The sequence below is a fragment of the Coturnix japonica genome, chromosome 2 (genome assembly GCF_001577835.2).
Source record: "Coturnix japonica isolate 7356 chromosome 2, Coturnix japonica 2.1, whole genome shotgun sequence".
In the NCBI taxonomy this organism is placed as follows: Eukaryota; Metazoa; Chordata; class Aves; order Galliformes; family Phasianidae; genus Coturnix; species Coturnix japonica.
In genome coordinates, this window is record NC_029517.1 from 90,983,207 (window position 1) to 91,006,263 (window position 23,057).

At 40.7% G+C, this 23,057-nt stretch overlaps 1 long non-coding RNA gene across 7 annotated transcripts in view; it reads left to right on the forward strand.

The window, feature by feature from the left end:
* The window catches only part of LOC107310053, a 37,510-nt gene that overhangs the window by 4,610 nt on the left and 9,843 nt on the right, over positions 1-23,057 (forward strand). Inside the window, exons 5-7 of one of the 7 annotated variants that reach the window (XR_004306188.1) lie at positions 942-1,667; positions 1,760-1,930; positions 2,280-3,477. The exons of 3 other annotated variants lie outside the window; for them this stretch is intronic. This is a non-coding gene — a long non-coding RNA (uncharacterized LOC107310053). Of the gene's footprint in view, positions 1-941; positions 1,931-2,279; positions 3,478-11,127; positions 12,403-23,057 lie in introns of those variants that run through there. 3 more of the 7 variants (XR_001553453.2, XR_001553452.2, XR_001553450.2) reach the window with 3 other exon arrangements.

The following is a 23,057-nucleotide window of genomic DNA, read 5'->3' on the forward strand; positions in this document are numbered from 1 at the left end:
CTATCTCCACTAAAACTTTTGAACCAACAAACTGTATCTAACTGTGCAAAAATCACCCAATAAAGCCAATGAAAACAAAGCCTAAAAGATGTCAGCACTTGGCAGCTGATATTTTGGGAGGGGTGGAATGCTTTATTTAATAGGAAATAACTCCGAGTAAGTCTGCCTCTGCGCTCTTCCATTCTGTTTACTATAGTCTAGTCTTAGCAAAATAACTTAATGGATCAGCCATGTGCTTGGTTAGCTTCTGCACTAGAAATTTGCCTTTTTTTTTTTTTTGGTGGTTTTTATTTTAATTATTCTATTTCAGAAACATTATTTATACACAACAAGGTAAAATTCGCTTTGCAGAAGCACAAGACTGCAGTCATAATGAATTATTTTACTAAATATTATTTGGTGTAACATTAACCAATGTATGATCTGTGAATTAACAAAGTGATGGTACCAGAATCTAATAGAAGCAAAGGGAGTACTAGAGAATAAAAGGGTTCAGAACATGGGCATCTTAAAAGTCAGCTTTATGCTTGGGTGAAAGGAAGTTATTTGCTAGAGATGCACAATTGCCATTCTATCTTTGAGGTGGAAGGCTTATGTAGAAAATATCTTTTGAGACCTCTGATTTTCCATGTCTTTTTAGAAGAATATAAGCACGAGTATTATGCATTGATTATAATAGTACAGAAAAACCTTTTCTGTACTATGTGTTGTGTTACCTTGTGTTGAACAGAGATTGAAAGGATGTGGCCTAATTAAAAAAAAAATAAAATAGCGAGACTTTATGACAGGCTGCAATTAAACACTGTATGTTGCAATTAGAAAAGCTTTTATTGCTTTCTCTACACTATACTTGCTCTGAATACTGGAAGTTTTATTTTCAAAGTTGTCAGCTTTGTACCTCCACTGGCATTTACTTTTCTGCAAACAGAATATTCTTTCAGTATTATAGATGTTACAGGGAGAATGAATTCTCTTCAGTGACCGGTCAGATTTGCAGTGTGGAGGCGCAGCTTCATCAGTTGGAAGGTAAAATTGAGCTATCTTATTCACTGAGCATTTATATACAAAGTACTTGACGGAAAGATTCATTTCCTGCTTGAGAGGCCCAGCAAACAGGAACAAATGTATAGAATTAGGTAGTACTGCTTCTATCTTGCAGGTGATGCTGATGAACTGCTACTTTCAGCTGGGTGGGGCAATGAAAAGGGTATTTTATGTCTAGAAAAGAGTTACTTTTTTACTGCTGGAAAAGGCGTGTTGGGTTTTTAAAGTGATAGGTAATGGGTGTTGGCTACCTTTCTGTAAAATCCTAGACATTGCCTGAGGCTCTCAGCCTTCTGAAGGCAAATGCACATTGTGATGATTCGGGACAGTTCCTGTCTGGAGTTATGATTTAGAGAGTCTAAACCTGCATGTGGCCAAGCCAAGAAGGAAACAACGAAAGAGCTGCAGTCCAAGGAAATGAGTTTGACCATGACCACAGCTTTGCTGATTTATTTATTTATTTTTATTATTATTATTATTATTATTTTTCCCCTCTTTATTCTTCCTTTAGAGAAGTTTGTAGCAATTGGACTCCTACTTTCTCAGCCTCTGCACTTTAATACTGGAGGAAATAAGCCAGGTGTTTGTACTTGAGTTTAAACACAAATGCTGAAGGGTTGCAGGTAAAGGAGGACTGAATAGGGGAGGGAAACAGGAGTGTGGGTTATCTACAGCCACTATGGCTGATGTTTCTGAGTGTGAATGGTGTTTGCAGGGTCTATGTAGTGTGCCCTTCCTATGTGTGTTCATCAAATCCAGCACTTCTCAGGACAAGCTTTGGATGTACAGAGGCCAGCCTGATAGATGAAAAGGGCTACCTCTCACTGAAATAAGCCCATCTGGCCAATAATAATCTAAACACCATGAGGAAAAAACACATGTGAATGTATTTAACTGGATATTTCTTGTAAATGCTGAACTATTGTATTATCATAGAATGGCTTGGGTTGGGAGGGACCTCAAAGGTTATCTAGTTCCATCCACCCTGCCACTCGATCAGACTGCCCAGGAACCCACCAAGCCTGGCCTTGAACACTTCTGGGGATGGGGTATCCACAACTTCTCTGGGTCCCTCATAGCCCTAAGTAAAATGATTTAGTCGTTTTTAATCATAAAGGTTAGACTGTAAGCCAGAATCATCCATGGGTCTGGATTTCTGGAACGTGGAAGTTAGCAATATTTAGTATTGTGGGTGGCCTGTAAGCAATTTGTGACAGGTAGTTTCTTTTCTGCAGGGCAACCTGTCAGCAAGCAATTTTCCATGTCAGAAATGCACTTGTGGTCACACGGATCTCAAGATGCAATGACTCCATGGATGTCTATCTCATGGACCGTGTGGGACTTGTGACAACATTATAGGATTTGTTGGTGTTGTTAATGATAATCTTCATTACTAGGATCTTTTTGGGGACACAGTCATCTCAGATGCAAGAAATCACACCCAAGGACATTCTTGGTCTTTCATTGGTGCTCAGTGGCCTGCAAAATTAGGTGTTAAAGAACACTTACCTGTGGGTCTAGTCCTGCATTAGGCAGAACCAGGCTGATCTTCCAAAGAAATGTGTAGTAACTGCCCTGGAACTTTGGGATATGATGGTGGTGGGTTATGAGACACTGACATGTAAGCAGTTGAGTTGGGATCCTCAATGTGAGTGCATTTTCAGCCTGACTGAAAGCAGCCTTGGACTGAAAACTGGGTTAGTGGTGTGTGTATTTCATGCCTTGATAAGAAGGGGACCCTTAAGAAAGAAGTGAAGCTAGGTGAACAAACTGTATCCTTACAGAGCAAATGCAAATCTTTATATAGCTGTTAATTGTATGTTGACCTGATAGGTGTTAAGACCCTTAAATCTGTGTCATCCATCCATCTTTTGCAGCTAAGAAGCACGATGAGAGCAAAACATCCTAAAAGCAGCACTAGGCTCTCTTATACCTACCCCACCCCACTATCACTTAATGAGGTGTGACAAAAGCTGACAAGTTCATTAGTCTCTTGAGTTGGAATTGAATCACCTGGATGCTAACAGTTTTGTGTGGGATGCTCAAATGGCAGAGGATCTGACATCAGCTGTTCAGAGAGAAACACAGCTGTGGAGCTGTCTGATTAACTGGTTTGTCCTGAAATGTGTATTGGAAGACTACAACATGTTTGAGTGACTTATGTTGAGCTGTTTACAACTTTTCAAGGAGCTACTTGTCTCTTACTTGTGTGTGCTTAAGGCACATTATTGACATCTAAGTCTTCAATTTTTGTGCTGATGAGTCTGAAGACACAAAATCAAAGCAAACTGCATATTGCTGGTCCTTGCTAGTGTTTCTGTATAAAAATCATCTTAAATTGAAATATTTTAATTGACTGAGTAACTTCACTTCTTAGCCCTAAATGTTAAACAAAACCTTTAAAAGTTGCAATAAAATAAAATAAAATAAAATCGTTTTCCATTCTGACTTAATAACTGAAAGCTAATTTGCATAACCAAATTGCAGAGGAAAATGATCTGGGTGTGTTAGTTGACTTTAAGCTGAACAAGAGCCACCAGTATGCTCAGGTGGCCAGGAAGGCCAATGGCATCCTGGCATGCATCAGAAGTAATGTAGCCAACAGGAACAGGGAGATGATCATGCCCCTGTGCTCAGCTGTGACGAGGCTGGATACTGAATGCTGTGTTCAGTTTTGGGTCCCTCACTTCAAGAAAGACAGCAAGGCCTAGGAGCGTGTCCAGGGAAGGACAACAAAGCTGGTGGTGGGACTGGAGCACTAATCTTATGAGAGACAGCTGAGGGAACAGGGATTATTTAATCCAGAGAAGAGGACGCTAAGGGGAAACTATTGCCTTCTACAGTGACATGAAAGGAGGTTGTGGTGAGGTACAGTTTGGCTGCTTCTCTGCAATAGGACAGGAGGGAATGGCTTCAAGTTGTGCCAGGGGAGGCTCAGGTTGGATATTAGGAAAAACTTATTCAAAAGAAGGGTTGGGCACTGGCACAGGCTGCCCAAGGAGTGGTAGAGCCACCATACCTGGAGATATTCAAGAAATGTGTAGATGTTGTACTGTGGAACGTGGTTTAGTTGGTAATGCTGGTGGTGGATGGATGGCTGGACTAGGTAATCTTAGAGGTCTTTTACAACCTTAATGATTCTATGATTCTATGAAATGCATGTGTTAGCAGTGTGTTCTCACTTCCGTGGAAAGAAACTGCTGCTGGTTTTAATACTAGATACTTGCAGTTAACCCTACTGGATGCAAAGAACTAGGCTTTGTACTTTGAAAAGGTTCACATGTCTGTTTCTATTCATAGTTAACACATCCCACTCATGCTAAAATACATAAGTGCCCAGTCATGCATGATTTTCAGGTGGTTAGCAGGAACTATGTTGTCCTGAGTACTGCTAAGCTGGAGGGCTGTTGAGCATTGGCTGCTGGTGGTGAATCTTATTTCTTATTTTAGAATAAAGATCCCTTTAGTCAGCCCTGATAACTAAGTAGATACTACATGGTAAGTCGTGTACAGCACTGAACTGTATCGAAATCTGTGGCCCAAGTGGCAAGAAATACCCTCACTGACTCTTTGGAAGATTTGATGAGAGTGAGGAGGGTTGTTAGTTTATATGATGTGTAGACTTTTGATCTGTGTTGGTGTTACAGAGATCTGAAACTCCTGAAATGAATTTATCCCTCTTTTTTTTTCATCCTTAGATTTCCCCTTTAAACAAAAATTTTAATCTGATTCTTTAGCACAGACGCTGAGCTGTATATTTGAATGAGATGGACATAAGGATTACATAAAACATCACTTGTTTTGTAATTAATCTGGTGTTATCTTCCAAAAAACGACACCTTAGAGTATTTTTTTTAATAGAGAAAAATAATAATTATGCAAAGTATATTGATCTAATCTATTTTGCTGCTTCATGTTTGTTCAGCAGAGCTGTTTGGAATGCTGCTCTGTTCAATTTGTAGGGATGCGTCCTGGGCTTCTGTGTGTATGCTCTGTTCAGAAGGTTCTGAGAGCTAATAATATGGTCAGGTGAAATGTTAGTTCAAAATATATTTCCTTACCTGTCCTAGTCTAGATCATACGTATAAAACAGCATGTCTTGGTGATGCTAGGGAATTAGACCATGACTTAGCGTTATTGTTTTTATAAATGACTTGGTTACTTTCATTATATAGGATGACGCAAAAGCAAATTAATAAGAGGTAAGTAGAAAGGAAAGGCTTCATTTCTGTCTTCCAAATGTTGTAGTTGTATTGCAAGTACTGGTTCATGTGTGTGCATACAAATGTGTATGTAAACATAATAACCTGTCCTGACCTGAACTTCTAACACAGTATGCATGTATCTGTATGTGTAAATATGCGCACAGTGCTATTAGTTATATATCTCTGATCTTTGACAATGACATTTTATCACTGTTCTTTGTTGTCTTACTACCATAATAATTATATATGTGTTGATAATAGTCGCTATTTTACAAATTTGGGAATCGTGTTATTTTTGGAATGCTTATTGAATGAAATGCCTAGCAGAAATGATCGCTCTGGTACGTGTGTTATGTCCACATCTGCTGGGAAGTGAGACGCCTCTGTAGAATTTCTTTGTAGACTGGCCAAAATTTATCCTGTCCAAATGACACACATCATGCTAAATTAACTTTGAGCGTTGGCAGCAGTATGATCTTGTCATTGTGGTATTCCTGCTTCATTGATTAACTGAGGCACATAGTTTAGATAAAACACTACAGTACAGCCATGCTACTTTTCACTCTCAAACCCAACTTCAGATCTTCGTGTCTGTATAACTGTTATTAAAGAATAATAGAATAGCTTAGGTTGGAGGATGCAAAACCTCTGCCGTGGGCAGGGTTGCTAGCTTCTAAATGAGGCTGACCAGAATTCCATTCAACCTGGTCTTGGATGCCTCCAGAGATGGGGCATCCACAATCTCTCTGGGCAACCTGCTCCGGTGCCTCACCACTCCCTGATAAAAAAATTTCTTCTTGATAGCTAACCTAAGTCTCTTCTCCACGTTGTTATGTATGACAACTGTGAAGAAAGAATCATGCTGTTGATTGTTTTCATCTGTGCACAGAAGAGATCAAACAATTTGTTGATTGCTGCTTAGGAATTAGTGTCCACTCTCTATTGGTAGGCCAATGTCAGGAGTAGTTTAAGGCAGACAAAAAGGCAAGCAGGTGTTAGTGGAGATAAATACCACCTTGGTATTGCAGACTGTACAGACAACTGAGCTTTGTTGAGTGGGGTGTTCAGCATTACTCAAATAACCACAGTTCAGAGTTTAATGTCTCTGAGTTTGTAAGTAAGACTTTGGCCTGATCCAGAGATACATGAAAACTGTGTATCAGTTAGGCAAGAACTTCTAACTTCTGCTTCACCAGTGTTCAAAGATCCTACATTTGTCACTAATGTAATTTCTGCAGTGTAAATGGACCCGATCAGCAAATTAATAAAATGTAGTTTGCTTTGAGAGAGCCAGAGGGAGACAGAAAAGAGCTATACTGGAGATAGGAGAATGAGACATGCCGCAGAAGAGACAGTGTGGATGCCCTTGAATGCCTGGTGATGGCAAATTGTGCTTTGCTGTCAGTCTGACTCATGTACACTTCAAAAGAGCTCTCAGGAGAGGCAGTTATGCGAGTCACTGCCTGATGCACTGTAAATCATGGCTGTGCTTTTTTTGTTATTTGAATGGGCCTTGAGTGAGCCTAATGCTGTTTTGAAAGATCATCTAATGTCATTGGAACTCAGGGATTTCAATGAATGTGGGGCAGAGGGTTGAGGGAATACTCGCCCTCACAGACAAGATTAGTTAGAGCTACTTTGGGATTGTCTGGTCATCTGTTCTTTAGTATCATGTACTGCAAGTCAAAGCTAAGAAAGGGGTAGGAATCATGAGCTTCATGAAGGTTATGCTGAACACAGGTGTATCCAAATCTTAGTGTGCTCTGCCTCCATGTCCTCTCTCCAGAAGCTGTACTCCTGAGATTAGATGAAAACACAGGGCAAAAGCTTTAGAGAGTTGGGGCAGGGATTGGTACTGTCAGATGCTTTTTTGTAATTGAGTTTCCTCTTCAGAACAAACAAATGCTTCTCCTCTAAGGAGTAAGGCAGTAAAAGGATACCAGGTGGCACTGAATAAACTGTGAAATGCTGCAGTCATAATGCACGTAATCTACTACATAGAACCACATCAGGAATTTTAGTCCAGACTCCTAAGGGAAGAACTTATATGCAATTGTGTTGCCTTTGTCTACTGGTCTACAGGATATCTTCATGATTTTAAAAGCTGTAGGCCAGCTTCAGATAAATTCTGCAGAGGCTTGTTCTTAATGAGGATGGTTGAGTAGGAAGAGGTGAATCTCCCCACAGAAATAAAGGTTTTGATAGGAATTCAGGTGTGTTCTTAGTGACAAACCAACAAACAAGAAATTTTGAATGCCCTGTGTACAAGAAAAACTTGGAACAAAGTTTGCATTCTAGTTGAAATGGGATGGTAAAAACGTGAGATACAAAGCTATAGGTAACTCTGAAGAGCATCTTACTTTCTATGGAACTATTTGTTTTTTTCAAAGTTTTGATAGACTGTGTAAAGTTGAAATTGTGCTGCCTGCAGTTAAAGACTGGAAATTCAAGGCACAGAACCAACTGAAAGACTTGCAGAACCCTATTAAACTATAATATCCAAGACAAAGATTATTTCTGAACGTCTGGTGCTGTTAATTCAGGAGCTCCCAGGGCTATCTGTTTTGCCTTTTGCTTTGCTGCTGAGAATGGAGGAAATCCCATCTCTTGAGATTGCTAAGGGGGTAGTTTTGAGTTATTTTAAACTTCACAGGAGATAGTTAAGAAACTTGCTGTCTTACATTGCTTCACAAAACCCAGGAGGGTTATTTTAGATGTCCTTCAATGATATCATGATTTCCATATACTTTAAGAATAGAACAGGTCTCAATTTGTTAACTCACACTCACATGGCTATCAGAGCTTATGGGATGGGTGATACTGTTTTAGCAGTAGCAGTGCTCTGTCACAGCAGATAGAGCTTGAAGCAGGTTATGTCCGACCTCAAAGACACAACACAACCACTAGTGTACAGACCTCAGATGTTAACCTGATTCTAGGCTTTGGCTTGTATTTGCACTGTGAGCTTGCAAGCCTGGTAGTTAGCAAAATGCTTCAAGTACACCTTAGGTAAATGGATGGCTGTCATTACAATAGGAGAACTAAGTCAGGAGACCTGACTATGGTGTCTGATACTGAAGGATGTAGCCAAGGGATCCAGTAGTAGTCTTTCCATACCTGTAAAACTAGAACTGCTCTTGGACGGAGATTAGGGAAATGGTTATTTCCATTTCATGTGATGCCATTTACGTTGTCATATATATGACCAAGCTCACACAATTACTTTGCAATGTTTGATCTGCATCCTCTGCCTTTATATAAAGCTACTGTGTATGTTTAATATTTTCTGGTCATTGCATCCTGACAGAATGACAGCCAGCCAGCTGTGTGTTTATACAGCAGTGAAATGGCGCTCAGAACCTCACAGCGGTACAAGTGGTTATGTCTGGTCTCACGAGCAAGTGCATTGAGTAGAATGGTGATGCCTGTGCTTGCCACTCTGACCTCTTCATGTGGGCAGCAAAGCTGAAAAATAAACTATCGTGCACTCCCCAGACTCTGAAGAGCAGAGGAAGAGTGGGCAAAGACAGGAACAGAGAGAGGGATTAGAGATCCCGCCTTTAAGCTGAGCGGTTTTCAGTTGGACCGCAAAGGGGGAAAAAATTAAAAGACCAATATACATCTGGTTGCTGCATAGAATGGGCCCTAGGAAATGACTATTGGGGAGGGTTTACCATGAATGGTCAGCTAACATGAGTGTGCTGTGGTTCTAAATTTGCTGCCTACCGTCAGTTGTAATTCTGATTTCTCTGCTAGTGTACCTTCGCTGAAGTGGCTAAATTAGGGCTTACTGAAATGCATTTGCAGTTGATAGTGAAAGTAGGAGCCACTGCAAGAACAAGGCTGGAACTTTTTATTTTTTTCTGATTGTGTTATCTAGTCTTTCCGTGAGTCAGATTTGTACTGGCTGGAACATCCGCAATGATACAGAAAACAAACCTGTGCTTATCTGAGCTGCACTTGCACTGATTACTGTATCAGGAGAGCTGAACTGGTAATGAATTACATATCTGAATTCTAGCAAGGCAGGTGTTGTCTGCCTAATTGTGCCAAAAGCCTCAGTGTCAACAGGGATTGTGAATGATGTAATGCCACCTTACAGCCAGAACCATCCTGAGATCATGCGCTCATTTCACATAAAGAAACGATCAGTTGGAAATACCTCTGTTGTTAGTAGTCTGCAAAAAAATTTACTAGTTAATTTTCTCTTGAACATGCCAAAGAGACTGGGGCAGCTCTTGCTGGCAGAGCGTTTGTTGGGCCAAAAGCATTCAGATGTTTTGATCATACTGCTGCCAGTATCTACCCTAAAATTCATTTAAAACTGATGGTAGAATGATCATTTAAACACAGTGCAGATGTGAAGATGTGCCGCACACCTGAATGTCTCTTTTCCACACTGTGCTTCATTGCAGCTGGAGAAAAGAGTGGAGGAGGTAAGTTGATACGGAATTTTGGCAAGGATTTCTGTATGCTACTTATATCTTTAGCAGTATTTTCCAAGCTCTTGTAGTTGTTGCAGTGAGTGATGATCATGGGATACTCAGAATTCTCCAGCATGCTATGAGAAACTCGAGCAATTCTTTTAGGAAATATTACACTATTTCGAAGTAGTAAAAATCTGCAGAGATGGATGTGAGCCCATAAAAGATAATTGCTGTGGATTCTGTGGAAAGTAGCTTTTTTTTGGAAAGAAATTATCTGTCACCCACCCTTTCCCCCACATTTTTATTTGGCTCAGTAGGTCTCCAGGTTAGTATGGGGTGGAATAAGAAATTTTTCCCCTTGCTACACCATATTTGGGGTATATCTGCGTTATAAGAAACTGACAACACGGCCATTCATACTGTAACATGAAAACAACAAATGTTGTACAGTCATATATTTAGCTGGGTTTCTTTTATTTTTTTTAAGTATCAAGTTACTTATAAGAGGCGTAAAAACTACTTCTAACATAAGTACGTGTTTCTTCATTACTGAAATTTCCATGCTAAGTAATTGCTGACATCTTTTTCATTTTTCTTTTTATCTTTTCTTGGCCCTCGCTGACTTTGAAGTTTGGTTCAGGTCAAATTGTACATTCATCTTTTAAAGCATCTGAAGCGATAACCTCAGTTTGTCCTCTGGATCCTGAAAGCTTATGTTTCTGTTCAACTTTAATTCAGTTCTTGATGGTCTGTACTGAAATTATTAGAGGCACTGAGTGATTTATTTTTTAATGAAAAAATGGGGCACGCATCAGGCATTGCAATAATGCATCTTAAATAGGCAAAAAGCTCTCCAATATTGCTGCAGCTATCAGCGGTCAGTTTTTCTAATAGAATCTGATTTATGAACCATGAAAACAAGACCCTCGAGGGAATAATTCATTAATTAGCACTTTCTCCATTTGTGATTATTGGAGAAATAAACTAACTGCCTTTAAACTGGCTACTGATTCCAGCTCTGCATCAGCTTTGCTTTCACTCAGGCCCTGATTCCTTGCATTAGAATTTCCTTTTTGCCCCTGGAGAATTTAAACGGTGTTAATATGTCGCATGCACCAGGTAAAAGTATCATAGATACTTTTTATTAAAAGTATGGAGATAGTTCTATAAACTTACATTTTCTTCAGCACCACGTCTAGTAGATTTCTATCATCGTTGTGCTTGAGAATTTGCACTCTCCTCAATAGAGACTGCATTAGGACATCTGTTTTTGATTACGAGCTGCCTTCCCAGAGAAAGTGTTCAGGCACCTTGGAGAATGGCCACTGTAGGACAGGTTTGGGATCAGTCTCAGAACTGCTGGGTTAAGGGCTTGGGATTGGAGGTTTTAGTTTGTTTGTTGTTTTGCTTTGTCTGTTTTAATCATTTTTTTCCCATTACTTTTACGCAAGGGAACCTGCATGACCAGTAGGTCGGTCTGCTGCTTCTCAGTAAGAGCTAGCAAGAGGAGGGGAGAGCTTGGTGTGGAGGCCGAACATGACTCTCTGTAAACAAGAGTGCTTGGTGAGAGGGGAAGCAGGAAAAAGTTTGACCAGCTTGAAACGCTGACAGAACAGGCTGATCTGGAGGCAATGCCAAGTCTGTGAGAGTGCGGAAGTCCCAGTACTGGTGTTACTTTACAGAAGTCTGTGACTCTGCAGCACTTCATAAAGCAACTGGTTGAGAAATTCCTTTGCCTAAGCCTGAGTACCATGTGTTTTGGGTTGGGCTTTTTATTTTTTTCCTTCTTTTTGTAAATGCGTGTGTGTGATGGTGCCAGGAGGTGTCAAACTAGAATTACAACGTGAAGGAGGAGTTCTGGGAAAATATAAGTAGATTACGAAAAGAGAAAGGAGAGTCTTGGATATGTAACACTGAAGTTCAAAGCTCTGTGATAGCTGGGTCATGAAGCTCTGACACAGGAGGATTTATACAAGGAATCAGGGCCTGAGTGAAAGCAAAGCTGATCCAGAGCTGGAATCAGTAGTCAGTTTAAAGGCAGTTAGCTTTGGATTCAGCTCACTCTTCTGGAAGGTCACCTGTTATTCCAGGCCTTGAGACTGAACCTTAATTCTCTGGTTGTAGTAAGCTTTGATTCTGCAGCTCTTATTGCTGTGAATAGTCGTGATATCCAGGAGAGCAGAAGCTGCAGAAGAAGCTGCTATTGTCTTCTGTGGCAGCTTTTGGGCGCTTCTAGTCTGGTAGCATTCATGGAATGAGAACAATGTGATGCTGTGGTTCTTTGCAAGTCCTCATTTGCTGTGCTATTGTGGGTAAGTTATGATCCTCATTTAAGAACAGAAGACTGAGCTGCTTATGGGGGAACTGGAGCAGTACGTTATGGAGTCCGTATTTAGCTACAATATAGTAGTTTCTTAGTGCCTTACCAAGAGTTGACATATATTCACTAAAAATGCCTTGGACCTGTGCCCAATCTGATAGTATTTATCACAAGTTTAACTTTGGTATCAGTGAAATTGCTACTTGCATTTCTTATTCTCTGAAGCAGAGGAATTTAGGTGCTTGTATTTCCTTAAGCTGTTGGTAGTCCTTGATGTCAGTTGTGGTCTTCCTTGGCTCTGTGTACCTTTGCCGCCCAGTAATAGTACTGAAATACTTCTGGATCTATAATGCAACTTCTTCAGTAGCACCTATTAAGGTATTGAATTAGTTGCCATAGTTCAGTTCATCACTCCCTTTTTCTGTAATTAACAGACATATCTATACATATAAACTCAGTGTTAAAGCACTGTATAATAAGGTGTATAATGGTTGTGCAGCGGGTGAGTATTTGGTTCATGAGTTTTTATTTGAGCACTTAAGGAGGGGGAAAAAAAGTAAAACAGGTAGGAGAAGGGTAACTGTGACTGTGTGTGTGCTGCTAGGTTATAGGAAGCCTAGGGTAAAAAATATTAGCATGAACCTCCAGGGAAAAGGTTTACTTAAATCATTCTGTCTCCTCTTAGTGACAGGCTAAAAGCAGCCACATATTTTATTCCTGCAGCATCTTCTGAATTGTCATAAGTTGGTCGTGTATCAGCATCCTGAGGTGGAACTGCCTTGCTTAAGTAGTTAAAAACCCATATCTGCAGTGTTTCTTGTTTGGTGCCAGTATTGTTTGTTTTCAGAATGCTGGTTTAAATGGGAAAGGTTTCAGTTAGATCTAGTTACCTCATTAGAGTGATTGTGTAACTTTAAAAGTATTTTGGGACTAATGACCTGAGTTCTTAGTGCTGGTCAGCACTGCATTCACTGGAGTGCAAAGTCTAGCTTTGTAAATGGCATTTGTTTGACTAGGCAGTCAGCCCTTGGCTTAATCCCTAATGCTTACTGTCGAAGGAAAACTTGGGCTGAATTTACTTTAAGGAATGAATGCATGCTGTGATATGCTGGCACTCTGTGTCCTGATCCTTCATTCATACCAGCTGGGAAACTGGATGGTGTGTTTACAAACTCCTGTCTGGCTCATTTATACACTGCTGTCCCACATGGAAGGAAAGGCATAGTAAGTGCTGATTCATGACGGATCTTGCCCTGTTAGGACACGGTGCCCCATGAATGTGTCCTCAGCACCCTTTGTAACCTGAATAGTCCCTTAAAGTTCACAACCTCCAAAGGAAAAAAAAAAGAGAGAGAGATTCAGGAGCAGTTTTATGTAGCTTTTCTGGAATAGTTTATCGGTTTACAACCGCATTGAAAGTACAGCTGAACAGGCTTACTATCTTATACACATACACATATTTATTTATTTTCTTTTATCTCCCTGTGTTTGTTTGCTGAAAGCTACTTAGATTGCGTTTAGTACCATTGCTGATATCATGTGATCAACTCTCACCCACAGATCAGTCGATTAAAATCAGCAATCCGGAGGTCTGGGTGAACCTTGCTGTTATGCAGTGTCTTATTTTCTCCTTGATCTGAGACCTAGGAGTCATACTGGAGAGGAACAGAATTGGGAGAAATTGATTTTTAAGTTTTCCAGAGGAAGAATTAATTGTTTCATTAGTTTATATCCAGCCTGACAGGGAAGAAAAAAAGGTCGTTCTTAGAAGCATTTCTGTTTTCAGGCCATTTTACTGGTTTCCTCTGCTTGAACATAATACCGTGAGATTCTGTGAAATTCCAGCTACAATTCAGAGCATCAGGTAACCACACCTGTGAGAAGCAGGTAGCTAGTCTTGCATTGCTCTTGCATTTAAAACCTCTTTTGGAAGGATTGTTGTTCTTCCAAGTCACTAAATTCACTTGACTGTCCAAACAGAAGCAATCACAGTAGCTGTGGTTTCCAGTATCACAGGGAACATTCAAGTCCTCCTTAAGACTCAGGTTGTAGGCTTCCTCTGTCTTCATTCTCTCCTGGAGCTCTTTTTCCACCAGACTGTGGAAACTTTTTTTTTTTTTTAGCTGTGATCTTTAAATCTGGCAAGTCATTCAAAGGTAATACAAGTCATTAGCTGGAATTAGCTAGAACAAACATATGCTGCTTAGTCATGATGTGACACACGTCCTAAGGGAATGTTCCAGCTCCTGGATTCCAGGGTGCTCTGTAAGAGATCTTTTCTAGGCTCTTGTAACTAAATATTTATCAATTTAGAGAGAATGGCTTCCTCTCTCACTCAACTATGTTATCATTGAATATGGTTTGTAATCTTTGCATTAATGGCTGTGTAGTTATTTATACAAAGTTTTATAAAGTTGTTTAAACAGCTTCCCTAGTAGAGCCTTACTCTATAGAGCCCTGGGTTGGAGTCCCAGCTTAAGGACGTGAAACAAGATCTTCCATATTACCTGTAAATAACCAAAAAACTAATAAAATACTGAACATGCAGGAAAAGCATCTTGTTTTGACTTTTGTAAGCAATGTATGTAGCTTAGAGATGTTCAGAGCTGACCTATGGTTATCCTGGTAAGCAGGACAAGCTTAGTTGAAGAATAGTGCTTTGATATTACAGGGGTCAGTCAGTCGCATACCTATCAGGTGCTGCAGAATGCATTTGAGGACACGCAGGCACAAAAGTTTAACCACCCGCAGGGATTAAAAGTAGCTTCTGCAGAAATCAGTTGTTCTTAGAGCTGTCTGGTAGTATGTAGTAGCTTTTCTTCTGTTTATTTTACTTGGGTTGAAGCTACTGATACAGAAAAGAATTAATTTATATATGTCCCAGTATTGCCATTTTAGAGTGGAAACCAAGAAATAGAAATGTAAAAGTAGCCTTGAAGCATTCATGGAAAGCTCTCGATTTCTTAGGAAATAATAGATCTAAACAACTATTTGTATTATTTATGTATGTATTTTCCCTTGGAAATAGCCACTCTTGTTTCTAGGTGTTTTAGGGATGCTTTAGGGAACCCTGCCTACTGTTTCCCATCCTAAAGGAAACATTTATGTCTATTTGTTGTTGTTGTTGTTCCCAGTAGTATTTTCTTAGAATCTGGAAAATGTATAGACTTTGTAGCATGGATTGAAGATCAGCAAAGTAGAGGGAATGGTCTCAAGCTGTGGCAGGGGAGATTCAGACTGGACATTAGGAAATATTACTTCTCAGAAAGGGTGGTCTGGAATGCACTGCCCAGGGAGGTGGTAGAATCATCGACCTTGGGGGTGTTCAAGAAACGATTGGATGTTGTGTTGAGGGACATGGTTTAGTAGGAGCTGCTGGTGATAGGTGAATAGTTGGACTGGATGATCTTTTAGGACTTTTCCAACCCTGGTGATTCTATGATTCTATGAAAGCAGCTGGCTCATTTTTGTCTCTATAGGCAGTAGGAAACAGCAAACTTTTTGGAGAAAGCTGCCAGACTGCTCACATCAAAGACTAACACGTAACCTGATAGATCCAAGGGTAGCTCAGAGCTTGCGATAGCAAAACTGGCTGCTTGAATTCAGTCTGCTACTAAATAAGCAAACCTTGCAAATTCAAATAATTAATGCCTGTGGAAATTGTTGCTGTAACCAAGGAACCGATCAAATCTGCAATAGTTTGTGTCTGGATATGTTAAAAATGCAATGTGACATGAAGAGACAGGAAGAACAGTTTTAGGGAATAAACTTCCATCTGTGCTAGTATGTTTAACTGTTAATTTAACACCAGGTTTAATCTCATTCCAGGCCTTTGTTTGCTCAATTACCTGGGGTGAATGTAAAGTGGATTTATTGGCATTGTTTCAGACTTATGCTGAATTAAATTAGGATGTGAAATCAGGATGTGGCCTAAACCATACCAAGTACAACATTTTCCTGGAGTTCTCTTTTCAATGCTTATTTCAGTTTAAGTTGCTTTTTCTACATTTTTTTTTCCCCATAGTTGTTTGAAAATCCATATGGTTGTCACTTAAGTTTGATTTATTGATTGGAGTTTCAGGAGTTTCCTTTGCCTGAACAACAGTACTGTAGAGGAAGGACAGGATAACGATACATAATTGGATGTAAAATAAGTTAGTTTAGTCACTCTTCTGGGTAGATACTGCATTCTGCACCTTGATATGCCAATGCATATTAATTTATCGCTGTTTCTAACATGAACCATTCACTTTTGTTCGGTGTGACTAAACAGCCAAGCTGCTCTAGTACATCAGTACCTCTGTATTCTCAATTGCTATGCAGAGCCAGTTAGGCTTTCACCAAAATCCTTCAAAAGGCCCTACAGCATCCTTGATTTGTGCTCTGGGCAAGCAGTGGTCATGTTTGCAGTTGTAGCCTTTGAGAAGGGTCTCAGTATTGATGCCTCTGATCAAGGACAGTTTTCCAGGGGGAAAGCAGCAAGGCTGGATATTCCTGAGGAAAGCATTTAGGGAACAGGGGCTGAAGATGTCATGGACCAACACCATGGCTCTTGCATGCAAGGCAGAAAGTACTAGAAGTGGGCTAGCCCTGCTCTGCAGAACTGAAGGGAAATTTCTGGTTAGGCTGTGTGTGGAAATAGCTCACATGCAGCCTGACAAGGATCTGAGCCAGAGCTTCTCTTTTGGCACACTGATCTCCACAAGATCTAGTGGATTCCCCCCCGTGTGAGAAGGGCAAAGCACAGCAGGATCTCAGCAGGGAAAAGTTTCTCCACTTGACAGAGGAGGGAGAATAACAGGACCTGAACAACAGGTCCTAGTCATATAAAGAGAGCTTACCTGACAAGTGTTATAGGCATGGTCTTACACCTGCACCTGCAGACCCACATTCCACGTCTGGGCTCGTGTGTGTGAAAGGTCTGGCCTTTCTTGGTGGGATGCATGCAGTTGTAATGTGGGAGCTTCTATCTGGGTAAGCAAGGCAACAAATCCAGCAGAATCCTGTTTGAGGTGTGTGTCCCCTTTGCCCAATGCAAATCTTGTCAGCACCTGTGAAATGAGTCCAGGACTGTGGCATTGAAACAGATTCAAGAAATCAATTGCCTTGAGTTTCCTGTTCTGTAGTTGGGTTTTCCTTGTTCTTGGAGTCAGCAGCCTTTGGGGTGCAAGATGAAGTTTGTGACCACACCAGCCTACAGAAAGGAGAGTGGTTCTGGTGGTTCAAGGACCAGGCCAGGTAGCCATTGAAACCCCAACAAGGGCATTTCCAGATACAAAAAAAAAAAAAGGCACTTGCAAAGTATGGCTTCTAGTTTAATCAAATCTATTCCCCCAGCTACCAGATCTGGCTATTTGCATTTCCAAGTCTGTGTGAAGAACTTGTCCTTTACTAAAGAACTCTAGTCTGCTTAAAAAGATAATAGCTGCCCACCACCAACAGGATTTTGATGAAATATTTTTAAAATACAGGTTGTGGGTCCGAATGCTACTTTAGGAGAATGGTGGGGTGATAAGTTAAAAGAAATTCTGCTGAGGAGTTCTCAATAAATTAAACTACTTTGTACTTGTAGTTGTTAAACTAGATATCTTTGGAAAGAGAAGCAAATTCTGTGTTCCTCAGCTTTTGCTGTATAATGTATCCAGCAATGTTAATATTTACCTTGCAAATTATTTTCTCTGGTTTGGAAATAAAAATATGTATGTATCACAGTATCACAGTCTGGTGCGGGTTGGAAGGGACTTTAGAGATCATCGAGTCCAACCTCCGGGATTCGAGCCTCTGTGTAGCAGAGCGGCACTTCTACCACTTGCACCACAGGGGGGATTTGAACCCAGGCCTCCGGTGTTGCAATGTGGCGTTGTTACCACTGTGCCACCGGGGCACACAATGTATAGGTTTAAGATATATTAGCAATTTTATCAGGAAATCCAGATAGCCAAATTATGCTGTTGCACTAGTGCCACAGTCATTATATAAAATGAAGGCAGAGCTTTGGGCTAAGCCATGAAATAGGACTCCAGTGAGACTGGCCAAATATGTAACAGATGAGACCTTGCACTGAAGAGATTAGGAAGTCAGAGAAACATGGTAATATGTGTTTTTTTGGTTTTTTTTTTGTGGTGTCCATGTAAAAAAATGAATAATAAACAGAACCCCTTAGTACTTAAATGTATGCAAAATGAGAGAACTCTTTACTAAGCCCTAACCAAATCAGTCAGTCCAGATACAGAATCTGGATTCCAATTCTGCCAAACCTTTTCTTAACATTGAGACATCTGCACTGAAATAAATGGTTATCCCTAGGTCTGTTGGCATGTCCTCCACAATGTCCACAGATAAAAGGACAGCAAGAACACTGGCAGCAACAAAGTACTTCCAGTCTGCGATGCTAATAATTTTTAAACAAAAGGAAGAGCAATGTTTCTCCTTTCAGCTTAGACCACAAATGGGATTTCTCAAGTACACGATGTTAGAGAGCTGCAAATTTGGATGTGTAAATAATTTCTGCTATATGGCTTTTGCTGCATACATTCTAACACAGTGCGCTAACTGTAGCAGACTGATCACTCTGCAGTGACTACTTGCAAAAGACACCTCTCCCTGTTCTTATTTATCAGTTGTAATTATGTAAGGGATATTAAATAAGGGACTTCTTTGAAACAAAATACATAGGTTGCTCCAAAAGTAATGCCTCCAGTTTATTTTCATGGAAAACACAACAGATACAAAGAGCACAGTAGCATTTTTGGTGGAGCAAATTCTCAGCTACAAAACACTTTTCTCAACATAGTCACCACCATTAGATATGCATTATTGCCATTGATAAACAAGAGCTTGCACACCATGCTCATTAAAATCTGGAGCAGTGGAGGTGATCCCCTGTGGTCACTGCTGAAATGTGCTGCCCATCGCTTCACTGTGCTGACACCCACTGTTTGATCTCCATAAACATTCAGTGAGCAATGATGAATATCAGTGGTGCAATTTTTTCCGCATGGGAGTGTTCAGTGACACAGCTTTGCTTCATCTGCACTTCCATGTTAGATAGCATTCTGTCAGACTGCCCCTCTGCTGCCATCTGTCACACAGCAACAACATGTAACAGAATACTGGTGGGAAGGTTCAGCCTCTACTGTTGTACCACCAAAATTCACCTCTGCCATCAGGGGCAAACATGATAAAACTGGGAGGCATTACTATTGGAGCAGACCTCGAGTAATTCAGCTGTTAAAGTGAGGGTTGTAATGGAAAAAGATACTGTCTAAACAGTTTGAGTAAACAGGAAGAGATTATCCGTGAGCAATTGATCAAGATTATTTGTACCTTCCATTGTTTTAACCTGCAAGGTGAAAGTTTTCTTAGAAACTTTGGGAGGTAACTAGTATTGAAATGCCATTTTAACATTTGGCCAAGCAGTGCAGTGCTATTGTAAGTTTGGAAGGGAAGGTTAAATAGTGAGCTGTTTAGCTGCTACTGCTTCATTCAGGCAAGCTTTCAAAGTGTAATCAAAACCATATCCATCACATAGCATGTCTCTTCGCTGTTCTTGCCAGAAATATTTCTCTACAAATCAAATATTTTTCTTCCTAATCAGAAAGAGTTCTGTGACCTCCAAAGGGCATGGAGCCAGAAACATCAGTTTTAATCTCAGCCCTTATGTGGCTTTTTTGGTATATTTCATTTCTCTGAAGAGTAGCAGTAGCTGCCCAAATAACTCCTTCTAGGATTAGTCCTTGTTGTCTAGAGGGTGGAAGGGAGCAGGGAACCAGCAGATGCCATAAGGTCCAGTACTTGATCAGCCATATGGAAAGGAGGAGGAACTGCTCTGCTGTAGCCTCAAAGTGTCGGGTCCATCAGTAATAAATGCAGACAGGAGGAACCTAATTATGTTCTGGGTTGTACCTCAGTATTACTACATTCTGGACTTGGTTATGCGTCATGTGAATGTGGGAAGATTTCTACACCAGTATCTCCACTGGATCTACTTGATGAATAGGTCTCATGGATACCCTGAATGTTTTCTGCCTTGATGGAAGCATTTGTCCTCTCCTAAGATCTGCTAGTTTACTCAGTAGCCATCACTACCTTGTTGGAAGCATAGGTCTCTCTGCTTCTAAAAGGTCACAGATGACAGCAAATGGTCCCAGACAGCCCAAAGTCCCAGTCTTAGTCAGGCAGTGATGTCACAACACAGCATTTACCAACAAAATGTGCATACAAGGACTACTTGGTGTAGAAAATATTTGTGCTAAGTGTTGCTTTCAGGTCAGAATTTTACCATTAAATGCTCTGTGTAACACATTAATTGTCTGAACAGTTAATGTCTGCATTGAAATTTGTAGGGTTGCTTACAAAGTAACTCATGCACGAATCTGCCTAAGGAAGGATGGCAATTATCAAAATATTCAAGGCAAAATGAGAGGAGATTGGAAACGGGCGCTGCCCCTGCCACTAAGTCTGTGACCAAACCAGCTGTTGAATTTTGCAGCTGTGCTGACCGCAGTCCATGTGTTGTGCTTATTGGCTGTTCGCCCTCCAGGACTTGTCCCTGTGCAGCCACTGCTATTGCAGCTGTTGCCACTTCCAGTGCCAGCCTATGGGCTCCACAGACTGCTCTTCCAGCAATACCCCTCTCTCTGTTTGGAGACACCCTTTGGTTGACATCCCCCACACCCTTCCCTGCCCCCCTGAAACTTCTGCTTTTAGTTTGCCCATTCTCCATCTTCTGTCCTGGGGCCAGCAGATGAAGAAAGCGCTTTGCTGGTTGGAAAAGAGGACGCTGTATATATGTGCTCCTGTTTTCTCAGAAAGAAAAAAAAACCAAAAACACAAAAGTGGTGGAGCAGAAGACTTGATATGATTTGAATTCAGTGATGTTGTTCTGTGTTATTTTTTGTGCTCATCAGTTGTATGTATACCTGAATGGATTGTGCCAGCTGTATGCACTGCAAGACTTCTGATTTCCTGGAAATTTCCTACTTTTGCTTTAAAGTGGCAGTCAGTCCTGGGACTGCGTTTTTAAAACTGACCACAGAGGAGCTGATTAAATGCAAATCCTTGACTTCCATATGAAATACTAAGTAAACCTATCACAGAAGCAAATCAGCAAAACCAATGTGCGGCTTGATCTGACTTCTCCTTTGCGGTTTCTTTTTGTTTCACTTGGATTGCACTCCATATAGTCAGTTCTGTTCTCTCACTGGGAATGATTCTCCTGCTTTTCTGCCAACATTGCTCCTGGACACACTCTACCTAATGCTTCTTTGTTCTGCATGGGTACTTTTCCTATCATTTCACCACTCAGAAAACAACCGGCTGGGGCCTGTCTAAGCATACATTTCCAGCCAGGTTTTGCCATATTTGGCCTATTGGTATCTGCTTTCAAGATCAGGAACTTTTTCCTCCAGATATTGCAGTATACAAAGTAACTGGGGACTCTCAAGCAGCAAAGACAAAAACAATAGCTTTTCTCATCTATCAGATATACTGATGTCACACTATCCTGCAATGCTCTCAGCAGCACACTAATTTCTGTCATTCACTGCTGTAAGACAGTAATAATCATGATTCCCTTTTCAATGCCAGCAACCTTCATCTCTCCACTCAGTTTATCTTCCTCTTTTGACATTTTTCCTGAGCCACATGCAAAGAGTTTTGATCCTTTTATTAATCTTAATTCCCACCTTCCTTCAAAAACTCCCTACCAACTTAAACTACCAGCTTTTCTCCTTCTGACTCTCACCAGTAGGTTCTTATGCCTTCTGATCACTTAAGTAACCCCCCGCAACATTTAGTCTGAGCTCTTTGTCGCTATTATTGTTGCCTATCGCAAAGATTTCCTGAACCAGCTCTTTTGCGGGAGCCCCTCTGCATTCTCCTCTGATCAATCGTTCCTTTCATGTTGACATTCTAACTGCTTCCTGTTCCATCTCAAAAGCTCCTTTTTCAGCAGAGAAATCATGAAAGCACCTTTGTTTAATCTTTCTAGGTTTTTCACCAGATACATTTGAAACTCATTTTAATCTTTATTAATCTTTCTCAGAGGGTAACTAATAGCACTATTACTAATGTTTTCCTTCCATGTGATAGTTTCTGTGTTCTTGAGCTTGGTACTGCATTCTGTGCCCATTATTGCTTATGTATTAGTTATGCAGGCATCTGTTTTTCTTTCTTGTTAAGATAACATACCTACTTCCCGTAGTCCGTAGTGATTCACTTTCCATACCAAGGTTTCTTTTCCATAGCAGCCTAGAAAACTAACACCACACTGTAATGTTTGGTTGTAGTTCTCTCTCCTCTGTGACCACGTCAGCTTACAGCAACAGATATTTCAGTTATATTCAAGCTGTTCTGACTGGATCAGGAACCGTGAACTGATTATCTTGTGCTACTTTGTGGATTTATAGAGCGTAGATAAAAAACCTGGACTAGAAATGCTTGGAATGCTACATATACATCACTGAAATTGGTTTAGAAGGCTGAGAAGAAGCAAGCTTGGCGTGTAGCACAGATATCTGCCAGAACAGAATGTGCCTACTATATAGCACCAAAGGTAAAAGGACATCTTGGGACACAGCGGATAGGCACAGGGCTGTCTGGGTTAGATGAAAACAGACTTATCTGAACAATGGAGTAGGCTGTGAGTCCTCACTCCAGAGAACATAAGGAGTATTGCGAACAAGCCTGTCTCTTGCATGACGCAGACATACATCAGAGAATAAAATACTGGATTAATGCCTTGCCACCAATGGAATGACAAATTTGGAGCCAGAATTAGTTTACTTTCATGACTTGCCATACCCATGCTAGTTCTGCCAGGATCTGGAGTGGAGACAGATGAATTCTCCCACAGCATGCTATAAAAACATTGTCAGTGCTCCACAACTTATTGCACTGCTAGAAATCTTGAACACCACATCTGAAAAAACTGAACAGCATGGCTACATGACTTCATTCCTGCAGGCACTTGCACACCCCCCTTCCCAGCCCACTCAGTGCTCCACCATTACTCAGTAATTCTCCTTCATGGTAGGCTCGTACAATGAGAATGTACTCGTG